Below are 14,187 nucleotides of genomic sequence, written 5' to 3'. Positions count from 1 at the left end.
GGACGACCCCCCAAACAACCTTTCCTTCTTTTTTTTTTTGTGTCGACAGCTCCCTAGCAAAATGTGGCAAGTATCCATGGGGACCACGTCACATCATATTTGGTCTTTCAGCTGGCTCCCTATTGAAAACTCTACTAGGCATTGTCAATCGATGTTGATCCTATTTTTCTTCTTCAGCAATGTCAATGAATATGGTTGGAAACGTCTCTGAGTAGTAAGTCACAGTTTCTTTACCATTTGAGTCGATGCTACGTTCTTGCTACTACCCCCGTCGATGATAAAACTACAAACCTTTTTGTTCCCTGTGCAACGGGTGTAGAAAGTGTTATGAAGAAGCCACTGCAGATCCCTCACGTCCTCGGTCAGCAGAATCCGTCGAATCATGAGTGCTTCTCCCTCATCTAGTGGAAGCTGATGCTCCTCACCCTATTTCTCAGCTTCCTACTCCTCGCTAAACTCTTCCACAGTGCTCTGCTCGATAAAAGATATAACTCTACTCATCGGGCAGCTGGAGGCTATTTGTCCAAATCTGTTGGATCTGAAGCATTTTATGGCGGGCTTTCCCCGGATTCAAACCAATTTTCTCAACCTTTTGCAACGTGCTCCTATTGGTGTCTCCAACTGTGGTGGTTGTCTGCTTGGTGGTTGTTGTTGGCTCTGCTTCTGTTGTTTTTTCACTTTCAATGCTAATGTTTGGACATCCCTCAACGTCCAGTATAGTTGTAGATGCACCACATTGCTAACACTAGGCTTCAAGCCCCCAACATATCTAGCCACTACATTCTCCTCTGGCTCTGTCAGGTCACACTTCACGTGCAAGTGATCAAACTGAGTTGTGAACTCCTCCATTGAGAGATCTCTTTGTTGTAGATTGCGGAGTTTCAAAAATAAGCCTTTGTAGTAACGAGGGGGGAAGTATTTCTTCTACAAGGTTTTCTTCATCTTCTTCCACCTGGTAATCCTATCATTGCCTTCTCGCCTCCTTAGTCGTTGTACGTTCTCCCACCATAGGGAGACACTTTTCTTTAATTTGATAGCGGCTAACTTGGCCCGCCGCTCTTCAGGTACCTCATTGTATTTGAAGATCCGCTTTGTAGACATTCAATAAATTCATATGGATCCAAGCTCCCCTCAAACTCGGGCAAATCTACCTTGATCACGTGGTCTTAGTGCCCTCCAAAGGACATCTTTTCTCAGAAAGTTTCTCCATGAAAGGGACAAAGGTATCCCTCTTTAGGCCTCTGATATTGGATTTTGAAATGTCATGGTATATCTTCTTCATCGCTGAAATTATCCATATGGAAGGGATTCAAATCATCTTCTCTCTCACCCCTTTGACTCTCCAAGTTCGTTCGAAGGTAACTTATTCATGTATCATCTCTTATATCTCTGCAATTCTTTGTTGGAGACGACGGAGTTCTCGTCGTATCTCTTCCCGGGTAGGCTCGAGCATATTTCTCCTTAGAGGCATATTTGATAGTTTGGAATCTGTGGAAGGAAAGAAAAGAAGGAAAAAAAAGAAGAGAAGAAAAGAAAGAAAAAAATTTAGTGTGGTGGATTGGGTATGCGCAGATGCTAAAAAACCTAGGATGGGATTAGGGTTGGATTATTAGCTTTAATACCAAATGATGCCGAAGTTTATCCAAACAAAGACGCAACACACAATTTTATTAATGATTTAAACAAAGGTTACATTGAAGACTCAAACAAAGAAGGACAACACACAAAGCAAAAACGTAAAACAAAAGACTCGACAAAAGAAGACGCAACAAGTTTGATGAGGAGGGAACCCGGGCGGTGGTGCAAGGTAGGAGGTTGTGATGAAAGCAGGAGAGGCGTCTTGCTGTTGTGGAAGGGAAGGGCAGCAAACCAGTGATGGTAGGGATGTTGAACCGTAGTTGGAGGGAGCTTGGAAGGGTAATGGTAGTTGTGGTCTACAGGGAAGCTGTAGGAAGGAGGCGCGGCTTGCTGGAGGGAGACGAGCAACAGGTAGAGGTGGTCGGAAGGCTGTTGTTGATGCGAGAAAAGGGACTGCAACCTGCAGGAAGCTGCAAGGGGGAGGCGCGGCCTGCTAGAGGAGGGAGATGAGCAACAGGTAAAGCTGGTCGAAAGGCTGCTATTGATGCAGGAGAAGGGCAACGGGGGCTGCAGCCTACAGGGAGCTATGGGGAGGATGTCCGACGAGCGGTGGCAGGCTGGAAGGCTGCCGATGGTTGTGGTGAGATGGAAGAAGCGGTGGGGTCAGCTGTAGGAACTGGAGAAGCGGTTGACAACAGTCAGGAGGATGAACGGAGAGATAAATATCTCGGTGGGGTTGAGCTACAACCGGAGCAACATCCGGACCCGAGGAGACGATCACCACCCCGGACATGGGAAAACACTCAGACAAAACTCAGATGTCATAAAAACTAGTCCCGAACTCTAAGCACAAACTCACATGTTTATAAAGAGACATAGTCTATCGTAGGAAACATTTAAAATAAGGAGAATAAAAATCAGATTTCAAATTTTATAAAAGTTATTTTAAAGTAGGAAAAGAGAATAAAAATAATATTCCATATTTTAGGAAAATACTTTGTAAAATAATAAGGGAGAATAAAATCATATCTCATTTTTTGAGAAAGGATTTAAATTTAGAAAGTGCTTAGGAGGGAGACGTGATGGGGAGAGAAAAGAAAGGAGGGAAAAAAGGAAAGAGGGAACAGGAGAGGAGGCGGCAAACCCCCAACCCTTGAGGACCGGTCAGTCCTCTCCCGAGCCCCGCACCAACAACTGTTATGCGTCTCATGGAATACAAACGACATAGTAGCAACCATAGTTAAACAAGATCTAGTGAATGATTTAATCACCAAACTATGAACAACAAGGGATCAAATAGTTGACCAGACCAAAAAATCAATTCAAAATGCAAAATCCTAAAAAAAATATTATCTCCGACCAATAATAACTTTCCTCAAAAAGCAAAAATAAATAGAAATTGATGATTCATATGCTACGCCAAATGGTTGGGTTAAGGCTAGCTAGTCATGCTGATGATGATGATTGATAAAAGTGTTACTCAATTAGAAGTCAACATAACATCATGAAAGCTAATACAAAATTCTTTTGAATTAGCAAGTCATTAAAAGCATAAAGCAAAGACTCCACTGTATACGATAAAAATCAATGTCATCAGCATCATAAGCCTTGCCTTAATTATTTGGAGTTTGTGTATGTAAATCCTCGCTCCCCAATGGCTTAGCTTGAATTTTGCATTCGGTATTAAATCTATTTAGCATGACTTTGGACTACGTTACTTTATTCTTTCATTTTCCCTTATAAATCATTCTACATTCTCATCTTCTCATCCTATTGGTGAATGTTCGACCCATCTATTTTACTTGAATTTTGTACCAGTTAAATCTATTTAACAAAACTTTTGACTATGTTACTTTATTCTTTCATTTTCCCTTATAAATCATTCTACATTCTTATCTGCCCATCCTATTGGTGAACGTTCGACCGTTCATTGCACATAGCCTCAGATCACCTAAGTATGCTCTCCGTTATCATAATATCAATGGGTGCTGCTCCCAAAATCCCATCCCTATAATACATAAATGTCAGTACTGTCATATTTTAATGCATCATCTATCTCTTACAAACATGAGATCCTTACAACAGAGGTACTTTCAACATGATTAAAGAATGGATGCAATAAAAACAGTAAAAAAAAAAAAACATGATACATAGAAAAACAACTAGAAGGCATGTCATCGTAAGCACATTCTCTTTTTCATTTCATCTCTTTTTTTTTATAAAACACCATTTAAAAATATTAGAGGATCACACAACCAATCATTTTATCAGCATTTATAACACAAACACAAGGAAATCACAACTAAGAGGCTTGAAAAATAAACTTCAAAAGCTAGTGCATTTGACATCACAATATTTCTCGTATAGATTTAAGAACTTTTATAATACCGTTTTTCCACAACATAGAAAAAACAGAGCAAGGAGAGTAAAGGATCAAATCTCTATACCAAACAAATATATTCATAAAGAAACAAGGATGAATATGCAACACAAAGAATACCTCGGTAATAATCATTAGAAAATAAGAGAATTCCACAAGCACAAAATTCTTGATATAGTTTATGCAAACCGATAATTACAATGATAGAAAAGGGGTTTAAAACTGCAAGACTCACTTTGTCATCAACATCAGTGAAGTTCCTCACATAAATGACTTCATATTTTAAATGCTTCAAATAACTGCCAAATGAGTTCAATATAATGAATAAATAAGCCAGCTCTATCCATGATTAACATTCATATTGCAATAGCATTGAAACATAACCTCATTAGCAGCATGGCACAAAAATGTAATAATGGCTTTCATAAGGTAGTGAAAGCAAGGTCAGTTCTTAATTTTAAAAGAGTAATGCTATGCAGGCAGCAAGTGGGGTTGGAAGTTTTGTTGAATGTGTTGCAAAACACTATTACAATTTTCTGTAACCACATTGGTAAAAAAAGGCACTTTTAGCCCATTCAGCAAAAAAACTCCATTCCCATTTCATCCTATATAGCTTTACAAATTTAAATAAATTATATGCCCTTCACAACATGTAAGCATATTTCAACATCATCTCTATGTAAGCTATTAAATAATACGAGTTTGGCCCGCCAGCTTCTCATACACTCTACAGTCCTACTCCTCTAACTCCACTTCCACGCTCACAAATTCATTTTTTTTTGACACATTATTTATGTGAGATGAATATACAAGGACCAGTGTATGAGGAGATCTTGGACCCGCTTTGTTCAGATAACTAGCCTAAACATGCTGTTGATAATGTTTTGATTAAGGTAGGTGTTTGGGCGATTGAAGTTTTTTTAACTACTAATCATAGAACATAAATCTCACTGCCTGAAAATGAATAGATGTTTGTCACTATCATTTTTAGGGAAAAAATTGCGTACGTAAGACGTACGCAGCGCTGCGTGCGATAGTCTGTCGGAGATTGCCACGTATTTTGCGGTGGTCCCACGGCGTTTATATAATAAAAGAAATAGAAATTTTGCCGCACGTAACCCGTTGACCCGGCCCGTGATTGTAACTCGATTGTAATCCCCCTGTACCCTTCCAGTACCTCACGCGGTCGGCCTCATGTAACGCGCTTGTAACCTCCTATGTAACCCAGGTGTACCCTTCCTTTAAATCTCGCGATCGGCCTACTGTAACGCTCTTGTAACCCCAATATGTTCGACGTGTAACTTTTCCCACTCAGATCGTGGTACCACGTTTATAAACTCACTATACCTTCCGTATAACCTCGTAGCCGCGGTACGAGTGGTATATCATTTGTGTAACTTCATTGTAACTTTGATGTAACAGAATATTAATCCCGTCGCCGCAGAACCGCGGTTATAATCCTTTTGTAACATCTTAATTACGCAATTGTAACCTTTGTATAACCTCAAAAATAGTGGCTTATAACCTTGGTAAAAATTAGAAGCTATACAGTAACTTTTCATTTTCGACCATCAGTGGACGAGAAAACATGGAATAAATTAGAAGCCAAAGTTTAGCTCAATTTTTTTAACTCCCTCCGCACCCTTAAGATCATATTCTGACAATGCACATAATAAACTGTTGGAATATTAATCGAATGACATTCAACTTCGGAGGAAAAGAGCTCAAATTTTATGCAGACGAAATTGCACTTCTGATAGGCATGCCCAATAGAGGGTTACCTGCATGTTGGAGTAATGCTCCCTCAGCTAGTATGGATGCGCGAAAAATAAAGATCGCACTGCTGAACTATTCACCAGTAGAGTCCTCAAATAATTTTTGCAATTATTAATAATGTTTTTAATGTTAAATTTACTTTTTCCTTCAAGTAACTTCAGAATGTCGAAAGAGTTGTCCTGTATTTGCGAGGATGTAGACACTTTTACAGCTTATAATTGATCAGCTACAGTATGTTGATTTCTGACCGAGCAACTGAATGTTTGTGTCACGAAAATAAAAAAAGATCAACCACTGGGATATATTACTGGTTTTGTCTTTCATCTAACGGTTTGTGTTCTGCATATAACTATGAAAATTTCAATTCATAATTTTGAACATCACTTAAATTATTTTATCATGTTTCACGCAGCTCTAGTTTTATGAGCATACGTCGTTGGTTCTCCCAGCAGTGCATGAGGTTAGACCACGAATGCTGCGGTGGAATTTGGCCAGTAAATATAAGGTAGAATTTGGTAAAGATTCAACTAGTCTTTAAGAGACTCACAGCTGCCGAGGTGAGTTATTTATTCCTTACTCCATAGAAAGTCATATTATGATCTCATGATATTTTCATTGACTTTGAGTGTATGTAATGGCTTGCAGGTTTATGATTATTTCCTCGAAATAAAAGACAGTGAGCATCATTTACTTGCCCCTCCAGTTGAAGAACCATCCAGTCCTGCAAAGCATCTCCCATAACAGGAGACTCAATCCTGACCACAATCTCCCACGTTCGTTCATGTTTCTGTTATAGTTCCTTATCGCAGCGGTCATCAACCAACATATGCTGATACATATACAGATATTAGCCCTCGTATTGGTCTTCAAGAAATACATGATAACTCATAAGATCATTATAAATTGTTCATGGATTAAGCTAAGAGAGGGTAGAAGAAAAAGGCATCTTAGTTCCACATTCATGGTTTTTGAACGGAAGAAGAAAAATAAACCAACACAGGAAGCTGCTAAGGAGGCTAGAGAGGTATATGCTTTTCCGAAACATCATCAAATACAATTCTTGTTTGTTAATATAATTAACACTATCTATTAATTAATAGGTTGAAGTTGTAAATAAAGATGAAGCAGACCAATTACAACATTCACCATCTGTTAAAGAAGAGGCAGAGGATGTAGATAAGGGTGAATTGATAACTTTAGAGCTCACTATAAATGTCGTCATTAGTGTTGATCAATCACCTGTACATACTAAGGAAGTGACAGAATTTGGAGACAAAGAGAAAGAACAGGAGTAGATTGACACACAATATGTTGATGAAAACTATCATGATAAGGTATAGAATTTTTTCTTTTAAGTGTTTATATAACGAATTTTAATATTCAAACTATACAATGTAATTTGCTTATTTTATAGGTCTGTCAGCACCATTGGTGGTCAATTTTCCCGCTAAAAAACAAAGTTCAGATTATATATGTGAAACAATCGACCTCTGTTATAGCAAATTAACTGACTTGTTAGTGTGCTATGTTTTTTTATTGGTTTAGTTATTCTATTTTTGTATAGATTTGACGTAAAATTTATATATTTGAAATGCAGATATGATTTAGTGATTAATATGGGACATGTGTCGTTAACTCGACGTTATCTCGATGAACTCCTCGAGTGGGGTTGGTTGGGAAATAAATAAGTTGATTGTTTTGCTATGTTGATGGAAAATGAAAGAAGTCAAACACCGCATCTATATAAATCGTACTTATATGCATCTCCATATCACTGGGTAAATTTTGCAATTTCATTGTCCTATAATGCACCTAAACACATCTAACATGCCCATTTATTCTTATGTGATATGTTTGTTTTTATGCAGCTGTACAAGGTTGGAAATCTTAAGGATTTGTTCAGCACATTACGACCGATACTGCGGTGAATATCGAGTTGCTTCTACAACCAATAATAAATAATCAGCATTAGACACTGTAAGTTGGGGCAATGAAGGAGCGCAGATGGAGATTTTACGACTTCTTACCAAACAGAATGCATTTGAATATCACCGACGTCATTATAAATAGACAATGTTAATTGATTTATGCCTTGGACAAACGCTAGTTCATTCATTTCTACATTTAACTGTGCTGATTAGACATTTTTTGAATGATGTTGGGAAAGCGTTCCAGGCTGATTTGAGTAAATGGCCGATACATATGGCCAGAGGCATACCAGTGCAGAACAACAATTTTGATTGTGATGTATTCGTATGTAAATATATGGAAACAATAGTGCAAAAGAATAAAACTGATCAGAAATATTCGTATGTAAATATATAGAAACAATAGTGCAAAAGAATAAAACTGATCAGAAAGAATATTTGAAATGGCAGAAATCTATGACATTTTTTAGAGCAGAACTAGGATACGAGATCTGTAAAATTACTTTGTCAAGAATATAATTCTTAAGGAATGATTACAGGTTTATGTTTATTATCATCAAAATTAATCATTTTGAGCTAAAGTTCTTAAGGAATGAAGAAATGATCTTAGTTTTCTTTCTTAATATGGTAGGTCCAGGTGCTAAAGTTAAAGATTCTTAAGGAATGATCTTGGTTACTTTCTTAATATGGCAGATCTAAGTGCTAAAGTTTAAGATGTTGATTTGAGATGCAAATGCTGATTTAATCTTGGTGTTTTGAGATGTTGATTTTAACATGTTGATTTGAGATGCAAGTGTTGATTTGATCTTGGTGTTTTGAGATGCACACAAAAGAAATTACAAAATTACTCATTTTATATGTGTCTTATAATCGAACAATGAAATCTTACAGGTATGACAATAGAGGCATTGTTGTCTCATTAAGGGAATTCGTCATTATGGCGGTGTAGGATTCCTTGTTCCATGGAGCAAAAGAATTCTGCAATATATATCAATGTATTAGTGACAACATGAAATCTTCATATTACAACATAAACAATTAAAAAAATTAGCATTAAATTTGTACCTGTGTTAGAAAATCACGTGGTGAACATACGAGTGGATGACACTATGATGGTTCGGGTTCTTTGGTTATTGAAACATTTTTTTTGTTTTCCTATGTATAAAGTGGTTATGGGTGAAAACTTATGGTTTGATGACACATATGGAAAGGAGTTGGAATTGTAGAAATACAACTTTTGATCTTTTATTTCTCTCACAATATCCTTTTAGTCTAGCATTAGATATTCCTTTAGAGCGCATTTTGGCAGGATCATTCAGATTCGATTCATTATTGACAAGTTTTTTATTTTTCCTTTGTTAACTCATTGCTTGAGAATCTTTACCAGTCAAAATGTCATCAATATCCAATGACAATTTCTAAATGGACTACTTCATGCGCTGCTCAGTTTCTGGATTTCCCTTCGCTTTCTGGGTACACTGATATGCAACTTTCTGCATGTGTGTTTGGAATATTAGATCGTCTTTAATATCATTCGAGGTTTGTGATTGTTGTAGATGCTTGTATCTAGAATTGTTATATATATCTCTCTTTGTATTTTCATTGATCTTGGTGTTTTGAGATGCACATAAAAGAAATTACAAAATTACTCATTTTATATGTGTCTTATAATCGAACAATGAAATCTTATAGGTATGACAATAGAGGCATTGTTGTCTCATTAAGGGAATTCGTCATTATGGCGGTGTAGGATTCCTTGTTCCATGGAGCAAAAGAATTCTGCAATATATATCAATGTATTAGTGACAACGGCTTACTTGAGTAAAATGCAGTTGTCTACCTCAGCATTGGACTGCTCTTCACGACAGGAGTTATCATAGATTGATCACACTTGAAATCCTCGTCCTTCCGTTGCGCCTCCATGTTCTCATTACATTTTTAATGCCCAAACAACAATTTGTAATAGAACTTGTGGGCTTTGAGGCATCATGACAAATGTTATTGGTTAATTCACTCCTGTGTAGATAAAATTCTCATTCCAAATACATCCTTATTAAAAATTGTAGACCACTTATGTCTAAGCTTGTACATATTATCTAGTCACACATTGTCCTACAGATTACCTGTCTCAATCGTCACCTCCCATGTATCATCAAATTCCTTTTCGGACTCGCATTTGCTCAAGCATTTATAAAAAAAATCACTGATTATCCTATTCACCACCCTGCAATTAACCTTGGTAGGCAATTTCTTGTATTATTGTCACTGACATAATCTATGTAGTGTATTTGGCAAAATCTCTGTTATTGCTATAGTCATAGTCTAATCTTGATCAGAGTAGATTGTTATTGGATGATTATCACCCACGATACGATGAAAGTTTTAAAAAACCATTTAAACGAGTCCACCATCTCCTTTGACAAGAATCCGACTCCAAAAAGAACATTATGTCAATTGTGGTTAACACCAACAATAGGAGCACAACATAAGTTATGTTTATTTAACCTATAGCTCGTATCAAAATAATGACATCTCCAAAGCAATCATAATCAAGCCTTGGATGTCCCGTCGCTCCAAAAAAAACTCATCAGCCTACGCTCACATCAGTTTCAAAATCTCATTCAAACATGTTATCCCCAGCACGTCTTTCTGCAAATAACTGTAATAAAACATTAGTATCACCATTTTCAATTTTACATCTCTTCTCTATTTGAATGAAATTGAAAGCATCTATCTTTGTACATTCCAAGTTCTCTACACCCGCAACTTCTTGGGCTAGAAAGTTAAACGGGACTTTTGGTCTTATCCCAGACTTGTCATTGATAAAAGCACATTTGCATTTACTTCACTTATCTTTCTGCTAGAACGCAACAAGTGCTTGTCACCATGGTTCACTAATTAGTGGTTATGCGATTCAAATAATATTTTAACTGTCCAATTGCCTTCCTCATCAACTCCGTATCAAATCATTGCAGGGCAACCACTTCTTGTTTCTGCTCTTCTGTATAACAGTTTCTGTAATCTTGAGCTCTTTATTGAAACCTAATTTTTCACATTTGAAGTCCTTCGTCTTGATATTTCTGGAGTTAGGCCAAAACGTAGCGTGCTCCTTACAAACACTGAATCTAATATGATGAGCGTAAGCACAACATACTTCACAATTTTCTTTCTCATTATGGACCATCGTTTGGAGTAATATGTTTTTTAATTGTCCGGTACAACTAGTTTTGCTCTCACCAAATTGCACACGAGAATAAAATGTTAGGTTCAATAGACAGCTCAAAAAACAATCTTAAACTTGATAATGACAGCTCAAAAAAAAAAACCTAAAACCATACACCTCTACAAACATGCGCCTCCAAAAACTTGACTTTTTTTAATTATCTATTGAGTTGTGATTATTGAGGTTTAATGTAGGATAAGATATTTACTTCACTGTTTATTTCACTATTTTTATTAAACCTAATACCATGCAACTCTACAAACATAACTCAACATACATACACCTCCAAAAATATGGATACATCCTAAAAATAAGAAAACCCTAACAGCAAACAACATTAAAGAAAACCCTAAAAAAATATAATAATAAAACATCTCCAAACACACCTCCAATTTAAGTTCCACTTCTTCTTTCCTGACAAGAAAACTCCCATCTTCTCTTTCTGCATCATACATAAACTGACAGTCTCTAACTCATACTCCATCTTCAAGTTCAACAGGTCCAGCTGCCGCTGCAGAAGAAAATGGTCAGAAAACAATAAAACAGTAAACATAGTTGTTTAAATACCATGATTCGCGCGCTCCAATTTTAAATCATGTACATCGCAGTTACACTCAGGGTACACGCGCGGTTCCAATTAGGCGGGCTTAATCATCCGTTACATGGCAGTTACACGAAGAGTATAATCTCTAATCTATGAGGGTTACAAGCGCCGTTCCGCCATACCGGCTTCATAGTCTATTATACTGCGGTTATATTCGAGTTACATGAATGGTATAACTCTCCTTCCACGACGACGAGGTTATACGAAAGTTAAAGTTACGTTATACGCGCGGTATAGCGGGAAGGGTGCACCTGGGTTACATAGGAGGTTACAAGCACGTTACACGAGGCCGACCGCAGGAGGAACTGGAAGGGTACAGGAGGATTACAATCGAGTTACAGTCGCGGGCCGGGTTGACGGGTCACGCGCTGCAAAATTCCTATTTCTTTTATTAATTAAACGTCGTGGGACCGCTGCAAAATACGTGACAATCTCCTACAGGCTATCGCACGCAGCGCTGCGTACGTCTTACATATGCAAATTTTTTCCCATTTTTAGGAGTTTGCTAGGCTGAAGTAAGATTTAGTAAATCCTATAAATCTAAATTTACTAAATCCTAAAAACTGTATGGTAAGGTAGGTATTAAATTCAATGAGATTACTTATTTCAAAATTAAATGATTAAAATGACTGGAATATCTTATTATATTACTTGCTCATATTTGTCTTAATTAAATTAATTAGCTCATAGCTAATCTAATTAAACATCTTAGCTAAAAATTATAACAAATTTATTAAGCTATATCACAATGTTAAAAATAAAATTACCTATTGGTAAAACTTAAACATCCTATGTCAATGCATCCAAAATATTAAAATTACATAGAAAGAATACCCACGTCACATAGGTTGCTATTACATAGAAAGAATACCCACATTACATAGGTTGATGCATGAAAACAAAATGAAAAAATTGTCCACACAGAATGTAGGCATGCATTAAGAAACGCACAAAGAAGAAAATACGAAAGAAAAATCAGCACAGATTATCTATTACTTTTAAATATATATTAAAAAGAATCAAATTTTAAATTAAAAAAAAAAACACATCAAATACCCTTCTCATACTTTGTAATCTACCAAATCCAAAAAAATATGAGTAACATAACTGAGAAATCTATAATCTCATCCTACCTGAATAGCCAAACTAACCCTACCACCCCAATCAAACCCCCAGCCCCACACACTACACACACTATGGCCTTCTCTCATGCAAGGCTCGGCTCACACACCCACTCTGCTCCTAATCTCCACAGGATCCCCAGTTTCAAGCTTCCAACATGACAGACACTCTTCAAGCTCGTCCCAGTGCCCACAATTTGTTGCCTCACAACATCCTACCTTAACCGCTTGCTTGCCTCTACTAGCAAGTTCCGCATCAGCCGCACCCAACCCCCCATGTGCAACACTTCTCTTCTACACGCCCTCTTAGACGTAGCCAGCCACACAGCAACCTATCCTCGCCAACAACGTCAACAGTAGCGACCCACTTCTTCCTCTTTTTCCTATCTCCTCACACATTCTCTCTCTTCCACCCAGTGAGATTAAAAAAATACTCTTTCTTTCTTTGTGTTAACTTTTGACAATAAAGCAAGATGGATACTATGATAGGGAAAGGGGTATACATACACATTACAAAACTCGTACAAAAGGAAAGACATAAGTTTAGAAATACATCAGACAGGAAATGAAATAGTAATAGTCAATAATAACCGCAGCTAATAAGGCTAATAATTATAATATTCACCTTCAAGTTGAAGCATAGATGTCCATCATGTTCAACTTAGATTTGAAGTAATCAAACAGCTGAGGAAGATTGTTTGTAAGGATATCTATTAGTTGACCACTAGATGAGACAAATGGAACATAAATCTCCTCGGAATCGAGCTTCTCCTTAATGAAGTCACGGTTAATCTCTATATGCTTGGTGTGATCATTCTGGACCGGATTATGAGCAATGCTCTTGATGGTTTATCATCAAAGAATAGTTGTAAAAGAGCAGATTCTGGCATACGTAATTTCCAGAGCATGATACATAACCAGAGATCTTTGCAGATTCTCAGGACATGGAACAAAACTAGGATTTTGCACTACTTCGAGCAACCACGGATTGTTTTTTCTTTTTTTTCTAGGTGACTAGATTTCCCCACACGAGTAATAACTCGAGGTAGATCATCGACCATGAATGGACCTAGCCCAATCAACATCAGTAGAAACAACAATAGAGCGAAAGGTGAGGCTTAAGTATAACAAATCTGAGCCCAGTGTGTCTTTTAATTAGTGGAGAATATGATGGATAGTTGTAAGATGGTGCTCACAGGAGTCGTGCATGAGTTGACTTACAATACCCACAGCGTGGCAATTATCGGGGCATGTATGGGCGAGTAAATGAGTTTCCTCACAATGTGTTGGTAGTGTTTTGTTCCTAGGATTAGCATTGGAAACATCAACCAATTTCTCATTTGAATCCATTGGAACAACCACCGGCTTGCAAAATAAAAGGTTGGTATCTGTCAATAGGCTCATCACTTATTTGCACTGGGAAAGGCAAATGGCCCGAGAGGACCGAGCAGCTTCTATGCCTAAGAAGTATCTGAGATATCCTAAGTCATTTATTTCAAAGGATGCGAGGAGGACGCCTTTAAGAGATTCCAAGACTGGCAAATCATCACCTGTGAGCACAATATCATCGACATAGA

The 14,187-nt window shown here is 37.3% G+C and overlaps 2 protein-coding genes across 5 annotated transcripts in view; one reads left to right on the top strand and one right to left on the bottom strand.

The window, feature by feature from the left end:
- Positions 1 to 4,255, bottom strand: part of LOC110027145 (cysteine--tRNA ligase, chloroplastic/mitochondrial) — a 120,719-nt gene extending 116,464 nt beyond the window's left edge. The window contains exon 1 of one of the 2 annotated variants that reach the window (XM_020728455.1): positions 4,194 to 4,255. The gene's annotated coding sequence lies outside the window, so the exon portion shown is untranslated. The remainder of the gene's footprint in view (positions 1 to 4,193) is intronic. The other variant, XM_020728454.1, reaches the window with a different exon arrangement.
- Positions 1 to 14,187, top strand: part of LOC110027146 (probable anion transporter 6, chloroplastic) — a 141,725-nt gene that overhangs the window by 37,777 nt on the left and 89,761 nt on the right. The window lies entirely within an intron of this gene.

This window comes from Phalaenopsis equestris, unplaced genomic scaffold (genome assembly GCF_001263595.1).
Source record: "Phalaenopsis equestris unplaced genomic scaffold, ASM126359v1 Scaffold000417, whole genome shotgun sequence".
NCBI classification, from domain to species: domain Eukaryota; kingdom Viridiplantae; phylum Streptophyta; class Magnoliopsida; order Asparagales; family Orchidaceae; genus Phalaenopsis; species Phalaenopsis equestris.
The sequence above is the reverse complement of the archived record's forward strand: the minus strand, read 5'-3'. Positions and strand labels throughout refer to the sequence as shown.